Raw genomic sequence first — 15,890 nt, forward strand, 5'->3', positions numbered from 1 at the left:
CTAGTCGTCGTCACCGAGGTCGATGATGGCTAGCGGCATCCATGGCTAGGGTAAGTAAGGAGCCGGAGGAGGAACACCTGTAGCTGCTAGCGCCGACGCAGGTGGAACAGGAAGTAGCGGCGGTGGCGCTAGTGCGGAGGAGGTGGCGACACACCGCGTGTACGGAGGTGTCGCGAGCCTTACCAACGCCAGCGCGGACTCTTGTAGCTAGGTGGCAAGGACCTGCCACTTGGCGAACTTTGGCGAGCTCGATGGGTTCATCCTCGGTCAGCTCTGGCGGCTGGATCTCAAGGTTTATGATAGGCAGATCGGGTTGCCCACCGTTGTTGCACTCACCATCTTCGTCTTCCTCCCTATCTTTGTTCTCGTCCGCGGTGTCGTAGTTGTCGAAGAGGTGACCGACTAACATGGCGTTGAGGTAGGCCACATCGCCAGTTAACCCGCTCGGCGTCGCGGGTTGAATTCCCATGAGCCGAACATATTTCAGTTGTAGAGCCAAGCATATTTCAGTTGTGGTGGTCCAGGAAGAGTTTAAAAGGGACCTTCTTAACCACATCAATATCTTCAAGTTCACAAGAACCAATTTCGTGCATAATCTCCGTGTAAAGCTCATAAGGAATAGCACTAATACTTGCACCAATATCACATAAACCATAATAACAATGATCACCAATTCTAATAGATAGCATAGGAACACTAGTTTTCCTAGACTTATTAGGATGCGAAACAATATTAGAAGCATCTTCACAGAAAATAATATGACCATCTTCTACATTTTCAGTCACAAGATCTTTAACAATTGCAACAGCAGGTTCAACTTTTATTTGTTCTTCAGATTCTATAGGTTTCTTTTCACTTTTATGAACCGCACTATTTATAACAGAGTACTCCTTCATTTTAGCAGGGAAAGGAGTTTTTTCAATATAAGCTTCAGGAATAACATGATCAACAGTTTCAACTACAACACATTTATTTATAGATGAATCAATTTTATCTTTATACGGTTCATGATACTTATCAAAGTTCTTCTTAGGCAATTCATAATGAGAAGCAAAAGCTTTATAAAGATTTGCAAGCAACTTGAGAATCAAGACCATAAGTAGCACTCATATTACGAAATTTATCAGTATCCATAAAAGCTTCAATGCATTTATAATCATAATTTATACCTGATTCTCTATCCTTGTCGTTCTCCCATCCTTCAGTATTTTCTTGGATCCGATTAAGAAGGTCCCTTTTAAACTCTTCCTTATTGCGTGTAAATGATCCAGAACAAGAAGTATCCAGCAAGGTCTTGTCTTGAAAAGAAAGTCTTGCATAGAAATTATCAATAATAATATTACCGGGAAGCTCATGAATGGGGCATTTGAGCATTAAAGACTTCAATCTCCCCCACGCTTGGGCAATACTCTCTCCTTCATGAGGCCAAAAATTATATATGCGATTCCGATCTTTGTGAATCTCACTTGGAGGATAGAACTTAGAATAAAACCGGGGCACAATATCATTCCATTCAAGAGAATCCCCATTATCCAGTAATTTATACCAATGCGCCGCTTTACCAGACATCGATATAGAGAATAGTTTCTTCCTCACTTCATCCATAGCAATACCTGCACACTTGAATAAACCGCATAATTCATGTAAGAACAAGTAAATGATCTCCGGGGTGGACAGTTCCATCCCTCGTATAACTGGTTATCCACTACACGTTCAATAATTTTCATAGGTATTTTGTATGGTATTTCTTCCTTACTCGGCGCCTCATCCACTACCTTTGCGGTAGTAGTAGATTTCCCAAATAAACACGCAAGAGAAGATCTCTCCATAATGAATTATAGCAACGAGGCAGAAATAAAATCAGCACAAACAAGTAGAAATTTCCCTTACCAATTCCACTTACCAATAGCGCTTCACTCCCCGGCAACGGCGCCGGAAAATAGTCTTGATGACCCACAAGTATAGGGGGTGTATCGTAGTATCTTCGATAAGTAAGAATTTCGATCCCAACGAGGAGCGAGAAGGTGTTGACAAGCAGTTTCGATGAAGGATTCATCGTAAATGCTCACGGACAAGTATTCGGGGGTTTTGATGTAACAGTGAATAAAGTACGAGTAAGTAAAGTGCGAGAGTAATAATTGCAGCGAGTGGCCCAATCCTTTTTAGCACAAAGGACAAGCCGGTTTGTTTACTTATAATGACCAAACGTTCTCGAGGACACACGGGATTTTAGTCTAGTGCTTTCGCTACATACGGCTAATTAATCTTCATTGTTTTGATAAGTGTTGTGTGGGTGAACCTATGCTAATGTACCGCCCTTCCTAGGACTAATACATACTTGTGATTATACCCCTTGCAAGCATCCGCAACTACAAGAAAGTAATTAAGATAAATCTAACCACAGCCTTAAACTCGAGATCCTCGCTATCCCTCCTGCATCGATATACCAACGGGGGCTCGGGTTTCGTCACTCCGGCAACCCCGCAATTGGCAAACGAGTACAAGATGCATTCCCCTAGGCCCATAAAGGTGAAGTGTCGTGTAGTCGACGTTCACACGACACCACTAGAAGAATAACACCACAACTTAAATATCATAACATTGAATATTACTCAACCATACTTCACTACTAACATTTAGACTTCACCCATGTCCTCAAGAACTAAACGAACTACTCACGAGACATCATATGGAACATGATCAGAGGTGATATGATGATGAATAACAATCTGAACATAAACCTTGGTTCAACGGTTTCACTCAATAGCATCAATAACAAGTAGAAATCAACACCGGGAGAGTTTCCCCTATCAAACAATCAAGATCAAACCCAAATTGTTACAGCGGTGACGGCGTGCAGCGGTGGAGACGGCGGTGATGATGATGAAGATGATGATGATGGTGATGGAGATGATGTCCAGCTCGATGACGGTGACGATGGCGTCGATTTCCCCCTCCGGGAGGGAATTTTCCCGACGGATCTCAGCCTGCCGGAGAGCTCTTTTCTCTCTGGTGTTCTCCGCCCCGCAGAGGCGGCTGTGACTCTTCGCGATGTACCCCTGGAGCTTAGGTTTTTGGGACGAAGGCGTACGCGAAGAAAAGGAGGCGAGAGGGGGCTGTGGGCCCCCTCCTCACAGGGCGGCGCGGCCGGGCCTTGGGCCGCGCCGGCCTATGAGGTGGGCCCACCTCGGGTCCCCTCGGCTCCCCCTTCTGGCTCCCTTCGTCATCTGGAAAAATAGGATTTTTCATATAATTTCCGTCAACTGTTGATCTTCCGAAATATTGCATTCTGACGGTGCTTTTTCCAGCAGAATCCTGGCTCCGGTGCGCGATTCTCCAATAATCATGAAACATGCAAAATAGATGAAATAACATAAGTATCATCTCCAAATATGAAATATATCAATGAATAACAGCAAATTATGATATAAAATAGTGATGCAAATTGGACGTATCAGGGATCTTGGCGAAAGCTACGCATGGCCTTGCCATTGCCGGTGACGGTGTCACCTTTCAGGTGTCGTTCCCTTGTTGAAGGCGTCCCGATGTGGATCCCCCACTTCGAACTGATGGTTTCCGTCCCTTCGCCTCAACCTGCTAATCTTGTTGGCCTCGCTTCAGGCGAGCTTCTCTTGTAGTGTCATGTGGATCACCATTTGATCTTTCATTGGTGTCCCAGCCCTCGCATCGCATCGGCCTGGCTGCTTATACACGGCCTTGCTTCGGTAGCTGACGACTCGCCTAGTGCCTTGGGGGGGGGGGGGGGGCTTTGCTAGGTCGGAGTCTGGTCGCAGTTTTGGCCGGTATGCCTATCCCAATGCCATTGGAAGATGTGGTGTTTCTGGTCTGGACCTAACCCGAGCTCGAGGGGTGGTGGTTCGGGTCTGGGTGAAAGCTCTGCAGGGACCAACTGGTCATTGCCGATGACGTTGACGCATTCGTGTGCCATGTACCTTCTTGGAGGCGTCGCCGCAAGTCCCCCTCCCCTTTGGTTCCTCAAGTTCTGCTAGGTTGCTAGCCCGTCGTCAAGTTCCCCTTGTGATGTTGTGTTGGGACGAAGGAGGTTTGTTGGCGTGGACTACGACATGCTCGCTCCGGTGCAACAGAAGACAAGGCTCCCTCAACCTGGCGCTTGGCTTCGCTCTTTGTGTTATCTTCTGTTGTTAGTTTTCAGTTTCCGCTATGTGTGTGTTGTAACTCATGATGTAACTCCTGACCGGTTGATGGCTTCGTTAATTCAAAGCCGGGCTCATTTCGAGCCTTCCGTTTAAACCATGTTCAAGGTTTCCCGCATGAAATATTTCAATAGAAATTACACTAAATGAGGTAATAGTTGTCACAAATGCACCTTGCGCGATTAAAAAAAGTGGAATTTACTATACATTAATGGTCAATGGGGGCTTTTATGTTTTTTGGCCGGCCTCTGATCCGAGTATGCACTTCAATCAATTTTCAAACATTTGAGTTTGCGTGAATGTAGTATGTTTTTTGGCCGGCCTCTGATCCGAGTATGCACTTCAATCAATTTTCAAACATTTGAGTTTGCGTGAATGTAGTACTCCATGCACTCCTAGATTTGGCATCATAACTTTCTCATTTATCTAATTTTGAACCTACGTTGAAAATTAAATCAAAGGCCATGGTTTCCTCAATCTCCACGTATTTTGAACCTACGTTGAAAAAAAAAATCAAAACTTCGATTGTTAGTATTGTCTTTGTTTAGTTCAAAAATCCATAATCATATATGCATATTCATCTCGGAAAATATTTTATGATACTCTAACTTTACTTGTAATTTGTACTTCCAAAATAATACCATGGAAATGCTGATCACACATTTTTATACTCTATTTCTGTAACATAACTTACTTGTGAATTAGAGCTAGCGTAGCTTACGAGTTACGAAGGACTCATTTGACTTGAAAGGTTCATATTCATGCACTACAGGAATGGACCAATATGCCGAGGGCCGGGACCCCTCGATGTAGTCTATTTTGGCCGTCGGCATAGGCTACGCCGAGGGCTGCCCTCGGCGACTACCTCCCTCGGCAGAGTCATTATTATCGTCGGCGTAGCCCGGCCCTTGGCGTAGGACGCTACACCGATGGAAAAACCGTCGGCATACGAATTTTAAAAATTCAAATTTCTGTTTTCAAAAAAAAATCCAAAAAAAATCGGAAAAAATATTTTTTGGCTATGTCGACGACAAAACCCTCGGCATATAGTTTTAAGTTTTTTCAAATTTTAATTTATTTTACACCATTTTTTTCTTTTTTTACTTGTTTATCTTTCACCAAGACATTTTTAACTCTAAGTACACTTAATCTTTGGTCAAATTACAATCATGGTTAAACTTTCCAATCGGTCACCCATCCCCACGCTACTCTAGCCTCAACACGCTTAACTTCTTGCTTCCATTCAGATGATTTTCCATTAAAAAATTGACACCTTGCTGATAATAATAGCATATCAACCCTATTAACCATTGGACCATGATGTCACACCTCTTTATTTTTGAATTCCAAACAATTACTTAAGTAGACAACAATGAATATATAAGTAATAATAATATTGAATTTAAATAACAATAAAATGATTTTATTTTTGGTCTTTTTTATTTAATATGAAATAATTAATATCTTTATATCGGAAAATCAAAATTCCACAATTAATATGTCTAAATCGATCAGAAAAAATGAGAGGAATCTAAATATAACATCCACATCATCATTTGAACCTAAAAAGTGATGTGTTATATACCTAAAAACATTTTTTGCAGAATTTATTGAGCGACGGAAATTACACCCCTAGTTCAAATCCGGTCAGTTTTCAGCGGATTCGGCGGGATTCGGCAGGAAGCCGCAAGGATTCCCAGATACCTAGCACACACATATGGCATGTGATATGTGGTGCGGAGGCGGTGTCCTACCACTACGCGGAGATCTCGCGCAATACTAAAATACGCCCCATGTAGGTGCTTCACAAAAAACCCGTTTTGACACCCCGAAAATGAAAAAACCATCGCCCATGGGTCGGATTGGAAATCTGCTCCCGGGGCCTTGCTTCCCATCCCAGGGACCACACGTGCCAAATATGGCCTCGTTCCGAAAAACTATGCGGTGTCACAGGCAGTTTCCTACTCATTTGCCCTAAAAGCCATAGAACTCTGGATGTGATAGCCCTGTTTGTGAAGGGTTTTCCAAAATAATTGCCGTATCCTAATTCCGACTTTCGGAGTGGTTATTAGGACACATAAAATGATGCCATGCGGCTCCACGGGATTTTTTTGACTTCGTTTAAATTTCCATTTGGCCAAAACGGGCCCCACGGAGATGCGGTATGGTCGTACCGGCCGCGCTGGTGCACCGGTTCACCATCGCGCTAAACGGAAACAAATTAGCACAATAAGTGATTTGTCTTAGACATAAAAACATTTTTTGCGGAATTTATTGAGTGATGGAAAGTGTACCCCTAGTTTAAATCCGGTCAGTTTCCAGCCGATACGGCGGGACACCGCAGGAAGCCGCAGGGATTCCCAGATACCTAGCGCGCACATATGACATGTGATATGTGGTGCGGAGGCGGTGTCCTACCACTACGCGGAGGTCTCGCGCAATACTAAAATGCGCCCATGTAGCTGCTTCGCAAAAAAACCCGTTTTGACACCCCGAAAATGAAAAAATCGTTGCCCATGGGTCGGATTGGAAATCCACTACCAGGGTCTTTCTTCCCATCCCAGGGACCACACGTGCCAAATATGGCCTTGTTCCGACAAACTATGCGGTGTCACATGCCGTTTCGCACTCATTTGCCCTAAAAGTCATAGAACTTCGGACGTGATAGCTCTGTTTGTGAAAGGTTTTCCAAAATAATTTGCGTATCCTAATTCCGACTTTTGGAGTGGTTACTAGGACACATAAAATGATGTCATGCAGCTCCGCGGAATTTTCTGACTTCGTTTAAATTGCCATTTTGCCAAAACGGGCCCCCACGGAGATGTGGTAAGGCCGTACCGGACGCGCTGGTGCACCTGTTCACCATCGCGCTAAACGGAAAACAATTATCACATAAAGTGATGTGTCATAGACCAAAAAACATTTTTTGCGGAATTTATTGAATGACGGAAAGTATACCCCTAGTTTAAATCCGGTCAGTTTCCAGCCGATTCGGCGGGACACCGCAGGAAGCCGCCGGGATTCGCAGATACCTAGCGCGTACATATGGCATGTGATATGTGGTGCGGATGTGGTGTCCTACCACTACACGGAGGTCTCGCGCAATACTAAAATGCGCCCCATGTAGCTGCTTCAAAAATAAAACCAGTTTTGACACCCCAAAAATGAAAAAACCATCGCCCGTAGGTCGGATTGGAAATCCGCTCCCGAGGCCTTGCCTCCCATCCCAGGGACCACACACGTGCCAAATATGGCATCGTTCCGACAAACTATGCGGTGTCACAAGTCGTTTCCTGTACTCATTTGCCCTAAAAGCCATAGAACTCCGGACGTGATAGCTCTGTTTGTGAAGGGTTTTCTGAAATAATATCTGCCTTTTAGAGTGGTTACTAGGATACATAAAATGACGCCATGCGCCTCCGCGGGATTTCCTGAGTTCGTTTAAATTGACATTTGGCCAAAACGGCCCCACAGAGATGCGGTATGGCCGTACCGGGCTCGCAGGTGCACCCGTTCACCATCGCGCTAAACAGAAAATAATTAGCACATAAAGTGATGTGTCGTAGACCTAAAAACATTTTTCCCAGAATTTATTGAGCGACGAAAAGTGTACCCCTTGTTTAAATCCGGCCAGTTTCCAGCGGATTCGGCGGGACACCGCAGGAAGCCGCATGGATTCCCAAATAGCTAGCGCGCACATATGACATGTGATATATGGTGCGAAGGCGGTGGCCTACCACTACGCGAAGGTCTCGCGCAATACTAAAATGCGCCCCATGTAGCAGCTTCACAAAAAAAACCCATTTTGGCACCCCGAAAATGAAAAAACTATCGTCCATGGGTCGGATTGAAAATCCGCTCCTGGAGCCTTGCTTCCCATCCTAGGGACCCACACGTGCCAAATATGGCCTCGTTCTGACAAACTATGCGGTGTCATGGACCGTTTCCTACTAATTTCCCCTAAGAGTCGTAGAACTCCGAACTTGATTGCCCTGTTTGTGAACGTTTTTTCAAAATAATTACCGTATCCCAATTCTGACTTTTGGAGTGGTTACTAGGACACATAAAATAACGCTATGCGGTTCCACAGAATTTTCTGACTTCGTTTAAATTGTCATCTGGGCAAAACAGGAACCGAGGACATATAAGAAAGTGTTTGAATTGTTACTATGTTAACATGGTATTGTACATGATTCAAATATGCATGATTTTGACATAACAGATAGAGGATATTTTTCTGAACATTTTGATACCTTATACACATTTTTCTGACATCATATGAATTAGTTATGATTTTTACCAAATTAGACAAATTTGAAAAATGGTCTACGCCGAGGGTGGCCGTCGGCGTAGCCCTGTCTACACCTAGGGCCAAAGATATGCCGAGGGCTGCCCTCGGCGTAGACCTCGCTACGCCAACGGCAACGCTACACCGAGGGTCGGACTGGCATGCTGGTCTGGCCGGGCCATACACCGACGGCCCCGACTTTTGGTTGTCGGTGTATAAGAACCCATCGGCGTATCGCGCTATTCCTGTAGTGATGGTGCATCATGGATGAACTTGAAGTTTTCACTTAATGAACTTGACCTTTGAAATATATGCTTATGTTTCGTTTTATAAATAAAAAATCATATGTTATGCACCATATGATTTAGGGTTGATGTGCTGGTGTGTAACAACCCGTATCCCCCGATAACAAGAAGGAAAAAATTTCGATGAAGTGAGCATAACGAAGAAACAAGAGCAAAAGAGGGGGTTCAGGGATAGAATGTGGTTGATGTTTCATACAGCTTACACCTAAAATGAATAGTCGTATACTCTAGAAATCTTTGTAAGGTTATTTATTAGAAATCTATTTGCTTACACACAGACATGGATTATTTGATTAACGGAGGAAGCCGTAGCAGGAAAATATTTTCTTAAACATCCCAAACTAAACAAAAACAAAAAAGTGTCAACAAGATAAACCTTCACTTCAGTGCTGAAAAAGTTGTTGTAGTGATGATACTATTAGATTTTTTCGCACATGTGAATCAATATGCGTGAATGTGTTTGCATTGTTAATGTTGATATTTATGCCTAAATTTCTATTTAATAAAGTATACCAAAGGATGGCTAATTAAAGTTAACACATAATTAACAGAAAGCTAAGTTGGCAATGGAGTAAAAAGGTTTAGTACAAATCAAAACAAATGAAATACAACTTTGTAGTTCATAAGTTCAAGGCCGAATGTCCGTGTGGCATAGCTCTGTCATGGCCAGCGAGGTCAACATGTGCGCAATATCAACTGCCACTACATAACAGAAATTAGAATAATCCTCTTCTCTAAAGCTCACTATTCTCCCTTTTTGGTCACTATTTCTGCAAAGTGGCTCAACGAATCCATGGAAAAACAATGTACAATTTACTAGGCTATTTTTATACTAAATGATTTGGTTTTAAAATTGACTAAATATAATACACGTGATCGAAAAAAGTGAAACTCGCTCATAGGTTAGGGTTAGTCATTGCCTCGCAAATTTTGCGAGACATTTTATTGGGTTATGGACCTCATGTTATTATTGAAGAGCTAGAACACGATTATCAAGTGTCTTTCTACCAGGAGAAAAACACATAAGCCCACCAACAATGTCAAAGCTCACTAAGTTTGGCTAGTAACAATGACCAAAATTAGCCATATGTCATAAGAAATAAAAAAAAAGTTAGCCAATTGGTAAGGCTTAATTTGCCTACGATGGTGCCTTTTCTATCTGATAATGGTAGAGCCTTGGTGTCTACTCCAATACACGTCTAGTTGGCATTTGAAGGTTGATGTGCCGCTAGCTTCAGCGAATGCAAAGAGCATGAGAGATAATTATGTATTTTTTACCTTTTAAAGATCTATCTGTTTATTTGACTATTTTATCCTATTCTAATTGTTAGTTTTCAGGTTTATTTGTTTATTATTATGTAACTCGATTTTATATTAATAAAAATAGGTGATTGTTTTGCTTAACACCGTCTGCGCATCCCAGCCAGCGGCGCTGGCGTGGTTCCACACCATCGCGCTGAAACTCGCCTCAATCAAACAAGTAGATAGACATGATTGAAGAGGAGGAGATAGCGAGGTTGTAGATGACATGTCATCTTGCTTATATAGTGGGTAGTATCATGTCAACTCGCCTCAATCAAACAAGTAGATACTAATACATGAGATAGCTAGTTGTTTGTTATACTATTAAACTTGCTCTACCCCACCTTTTAGACTGCTCAGCTTGATCATAGTGGGTAATATCATATATTAGTATCATGCATCTGATATTTTTATATGATACTATGTCTATAGTGGGTAGTATCATGGAGTGTATCATAATTTTGTTATACTTAATGATTTCTAGCATCTTAATGCAAAATTGTGGACAATATTATTTGCATTAAATTTTTCTCGTGATATGCGTATGATACAGTATCCACCTATGTTATTCTAATCTCCTCTCACCTCTTTAATTAGCTGTCACATCAGTATTTTGGTGCGACCAATATGTATGATACTACCTATGATATTAGCACTATAGCTAGTCTCATAGTGGGAGTAACTTAGCTAGTAACATCACACACTCCAAGGTATTTTGGTGAGATGGCATAACAATAAATGAAGGAAGAGATGGAGGTGGTAACTAGCTATGTTACCTTAACATCACACACCCCAAGATAAAATGAGTCTACAAATTAATAAATGATACTTTACATGATACCACCTCTAAGTTACTTTTCACTATGAGACTACCCACAATGGGAGTATCATAGGTAGTATCATGCATCTCATGCATGCAAAAAGCTGATGTGGCAGTGTAATTAAAGATGAGAGAGATGATTGTAGTATCATAGGTAGATACTGTATCATAGCACGTAGTACTAGAAAATTTAATGTCAAATATATCTTGTACACAGATTTGCATTGAGATTCTACAAATCAATTAATGTAAGAAGATTATGATACTAGTACATGATACTATGCATTATGGATGTAGTAACATGTAGTTATATCATACGCATGATACTTCTATATGATACTATGCATTGTGACTAGTCTGAAGGTGGTAACATAGACTAGTAACTTATGCATGTCACCACCTTATGTTACTCTCCACTATAAGTAGCCTTGGCTGGTCATAGTGGGGAGTAATTTAGACTAGTAACATATGTCATGTTACTAGTCTAGGTTACTACCTTCATAGTGGGTAAAACTTATATGTGGTGTCATGCATTGTATCATTTATTATGTTGTAGACTCATTTTACCTTGAGGTGTGTGATGTTATTATAACATAGCTAGTTAGCACCTCACTTTTTTTCTTCATTTATTAGCATGTCATGTCACCAAAATGCATTGAGATGTATATGCAAGAGTTTGAAAAAGTAAAATGTCTAGAGCAACAACATAAACATGCCCATCATCAGGTAAAAGAGAACATGCAGAACATTAAAAAAAGAGATACAAAGAAAGACAAGGTAGATCGACGAGGCTACGAAGCTAGATAGTCTCTCCCAACTTAACCTATTGATCTTGGACTTCCTTTTTAGGTCGAAGAGTTTGACGTTTTCTTTCATGCTTTTCCATTCTCCCGGCACTGAACGTGTCACGGCGAAATCAGAATCGATTTTAGACCAAATTCAAATGAAAAAGGCAAAGCTACTCCATTGGACTAGAAATGGCCTCTCCAGTCTCTCCTCACTGATTGAACTAGCAGTATGTTATTCTTTTTTAGGGGATATGGAATCTTTCCATTTGATACGCACGCAGAGTCAACTGTGGCGGCCCACGTAGCCACCAACCCCATCGCTGTGGCATTCTCACAGACATAGCTGAGCTTGACCATCTAACCAGCTTCCACCGAGACCAATCGGGAGGCGGCCAGCGCGCGAGGAGCCGACGACGATGGGCGCGGCGGAGCTCCCGAGGATCGACTTCACCGGCGTGGACGCGTCGGCGCCGGGGACCGGGCGGTGGGACGCGGTGCGCGCGCAGGTGATGGACGCGCTGGCCACCTTCGGCTGCTTCGACGCGCACTACCCGGCGCTCGCCCGGGCGCAGCGCGCGGCGCTCTTCGACGGCGCCGTCCGCCCGCTCTTCGCGCTGCCCGCCGACGCCAAGCGCCGAAACACCTACGGGCCCGGCAAGCCCTTCCACGGCTACCTTGGGGGCCTCCCGGGCCTCGACGCATACGAAAGCCTCGCCATCGTCGACGGGCACAGGCCGGGCGAGATCCAGGCCTTCGCCGAGCTCATGTTCCCCGGCGCCGACAACGCCACCTTCTGGTAATATATCCACTCCGTCAATTAATCAGTTTCTTTGCTTCGCCGATCTGATGTAGCACCAAAGACTCGCCGGAACGATCGGCAGCGAGACCGTTCATGGCGCGGCGGCGCGGATGGCGGAGCTGGAGGGGACGGTGCGGCGGATGGTCATGGAAGGCCTCGGGGTGCACGGCGAGGCCCAGAGCGAGCCCGTGTGGCACCTTTTCCGGAGAGAAGGAGAGGGAGGTGAGGTACGGGTCGCACCAGGACACCAACTCGCTGAGCCTGGTGTGCCAGCACGAGGTGGACGGGCTGGAGATGCAGGCCAGGGACGGCCGCTGGATCCTCGTCCGCCCGTCGCCGGCGTCGCTCGTCGTCATGGCTGGCAACGCTCTCCGGGTACGGTCGAGTTGACTCTCAACTTTGCTCTCCCCTGCAGGCTGCAGCTGATATCTTTCTTCGCCTAGCTTGATTTGCTGCTCTGCGCAGGCGTGGTCGAACGACCGTGTGCACGCGCCGTTCCACAGGATCAGCGTGGGCGGGGAGGTGACGAGGTACTCCGCCATGCTCTTCTCCATCCCCGGCGGGTCCGTGATCCGGGCGCCCGACGAGGCCGGCGGCCACCCTCGCCGCTTCAGGGAGTACGACTACGACGAGTTCATTCGGTTCTGCGTGTCCGAGGAGGGGGGTCGCCACGAGGACAAGCTTAAGGCCTATTGTGAACTGTAGCTGCAGCAGGGGTGTTAAGCATCGACATGATTAAGCTTGCTTGAGCTGCAATTTTTGTTTTCTATCTGAGAATGAGATCAGGATAATAAATGGATAAGTTTTGTGTTTGTTGCACTTGCACACGTGATTTTGTTTGTCGCTGAGGTTTCATGTCAAACGTGCACGATTGTTATTAGAGCAGGTCTAACAGGCCCGTATAACCCGCCCACCCCGTAAAATTCCGGCGACATACGGGGCAGGCGCGGTTTGGGCCGTCTAGCAGGCCCCGTATTCGGGCCACCCCGTTTCGGCGGAATACGGGGCCCAGGAAATCGGCCCCGTCGCCCCGTACATATAGTGGGCGCAGGTGCGAGTGAGGGGTTAACCCCTCACTCGCAACCCTAGCTCCGCCGCGCGCCGCCGCCTCCTCCTCCTGCTCCGGCGAGAAATTAGCCGCTCCCCCGCGCCGCATTCCACCCCCAAGCCTGCATGGACTCCCGCCGCCGCACTGGCGCCTCGCCGGCGAGCGGATCGAGCGATCCCGCTCGCCGGACACCGTAGAGGAAGCGTGGCGGCGGCAATGCAAGATCCGCCGCCGGCAGCCGTCGCGCGGCCTGCAAGTACGACGGCGCCTTGTACGTCCCGGAGAAGCTCATCGACTTCGCGCGGGGCGGCCGCTGGCTACCACGAGGACCCGCCGCTCAAGCCGATGAGCGGGCGGAAGTTCTCGGCGTGGCTCGCCGAGTGGGAGCGCCGGCGCCGGGTGAGCGAGGCGTGGAGGGCGACCATCGGGAGCACCGGCGGCGGAGGTGCCCCTCTCGACGGGGAGGAGGAGGAGGAAGACGAGGACGCCGCCTTCGAGAAGGCGATCCAAGACTCCCTCAAGGACGCCGCCGAGAAGGAAGCGGTGGAGGAGGAAGAAAGGGCGGCGGCCATCGCCACCGTGCAGGAGGCGGAGGCGCGGGAGGCGCAGGCGCAGGCGGCGACCATCGTCTACCTCTCCGACTAGAAGTCGCGATCCATGATCGCGCATTTTGTATGTAGGTACGTCGATTCCTATGTATGATCGACGAACTATGATGATGAATGAAGTTTCCCGGGGTTTTAAATTTACAAATATACGGGGTCAAATACGGGTTCTGCTAGACGGAGCGGTGTCTGATCGACCATTTTTTTTATACGGGGCGAAATTCTAGCGTTATACGGGGCAGAAAAGTAAGGGGTCTGTTAGACATGCTCTTAGCCTATTAGGGCATCTTCATCGCACCGATTCATTTTAAACATCAAATGTGTCTTTTTTTTTAATTTGTTTGGGTCGAGCCAAAAATCAGCGCGTCTCTGTTTGGATCGCGTCTGCCGTAGTGGCCCGATGCATATGGATTTTTCCGAAAAAATTATATCAATAAACGTAATTTACATAGTCTGATGATAAAAACTAAAATAAAAGAGATAATTAAAACCCTATGCATATGGATTTTTCCGAAAAATTTATATCAATAAACGTAATTTACATAGTCTGATGATAAAAACTAAAATAAAAGAGATAATTAAAACCCTAGCTATTAGGGTTCACGCCATGGTCGCCGCCTAGTCGTCGTCACCGAGGTCGATGATGGCTAGCGGCATCCATGGCCAGGGTAAGTAAGGAGCCGGAGGAGGAACACCTGTAGCTGCTAGCACCGGTGCAGGTGGAACAGGAAGTAGCGGCGGAGGCGCTAGTGCGGAGGAGGTGGCAACACACCACGTGTACGAATGACTGGAGGTGTCGTGAGCCTTACCGACACCAGCGCGGACTCTCGTAGCTGGCACAATAGAGTTATTTTCTGTATTTAGTTTCGTGCAATAGTTATGTTCTATTTTTGCTCACAAACTGACGTTGGGTTGGTTTTGCTCGAGTAAGTGAGCTGGGGAGTCTCTCCATGTGAATCTAAACAAACTTACCCGAGTTTGTTAATTATATTTGCAAATGGGCAAAAATAGACTTCTTTCCACAACTTAGTTTTATTGTATTTATTATTTCTTCGAATTTTACTGAGTCATACACAGAATGATAGCACCATATTCATGTCCTAGATTTTGGTTCTCTGATAAGGACATGCCTTATGACTGATTTTCTGTTGATAGTATTGTAAATGAAATGTAGCTTCATGTTTTTCCCTTACAAGTGCAAGGAACACCAAGTTGCCTCACTATTATGTCCAATTACTTTCCTAGTTTTTGTTATCACCAGAATTTGACCGAGTCAGAGGTGGGCCGCGATCATGATGGGTTTGAAGGATATACATGGAAGAAATACGTGAATCGGCCTTGTGTACCAAGTTTGGGCTAATTGCCCGTGTATACGTACCATAGTAGGATACGTGTCGGTTAGGAGTCAGAGTTTTACCCGTGCACGGTTAGGTGCACGCTTGAGTTAGAAAGTCCCCTGGACTATAAATATGTATCTAGGGTTTATGAAATAAGCAACAACCAACGTTCAACACAAATCAATCTCGGCGCATCGCCAACTCCTTCGTCTCAAGGGTTTCTCCGGTAAGCACCATGGTGCCTAGATCGCATCTTGCGATCTAGGCAGCACAAGCCTACCTACGTTGTTCATGCGTTGCTCGTGCTGAAGCCTTTTTGATGGCGAGCAACGTAGTTATCTTAGATGTGTTAGGGTTAGCATTGTTCTTCGTATCATATCTTTGTCGTAGTGCAACCCTTATACATCTAGCCGCCCTTACACC

The 15,890-nt window shown here is 45.3% G+C and overlaps 1 pseudogene; it reads left to right on the forward strand.

Annotated features, from left to right (window-relative positions):
• The first annotated feature begins 12,094 nt into the window (after positions 1–12,094).
• Positions 12,095–13,258, forward strand: LOC124650175 (annotated as a pseudogene).
• The last annotated feature ends 2,632 nt before the right edge of the window (positions 13,259–15,890 follow it).

The sequence above is a fragment of the Lolium rigidum genome, chromosome 4 (genome assembly GCF_022539505.1).
Source record: "Lolium rigidum isolate FL_2022 chromosome 4, APGP_CSIRO_Lrig_0.1, whole genome shotgun sequence".
NCBI lineage: Eukaryota > Viridiplantae > Streptophyta > Magnoliopsida > Poales > Poaceae > Lolium > Lolium rigidum.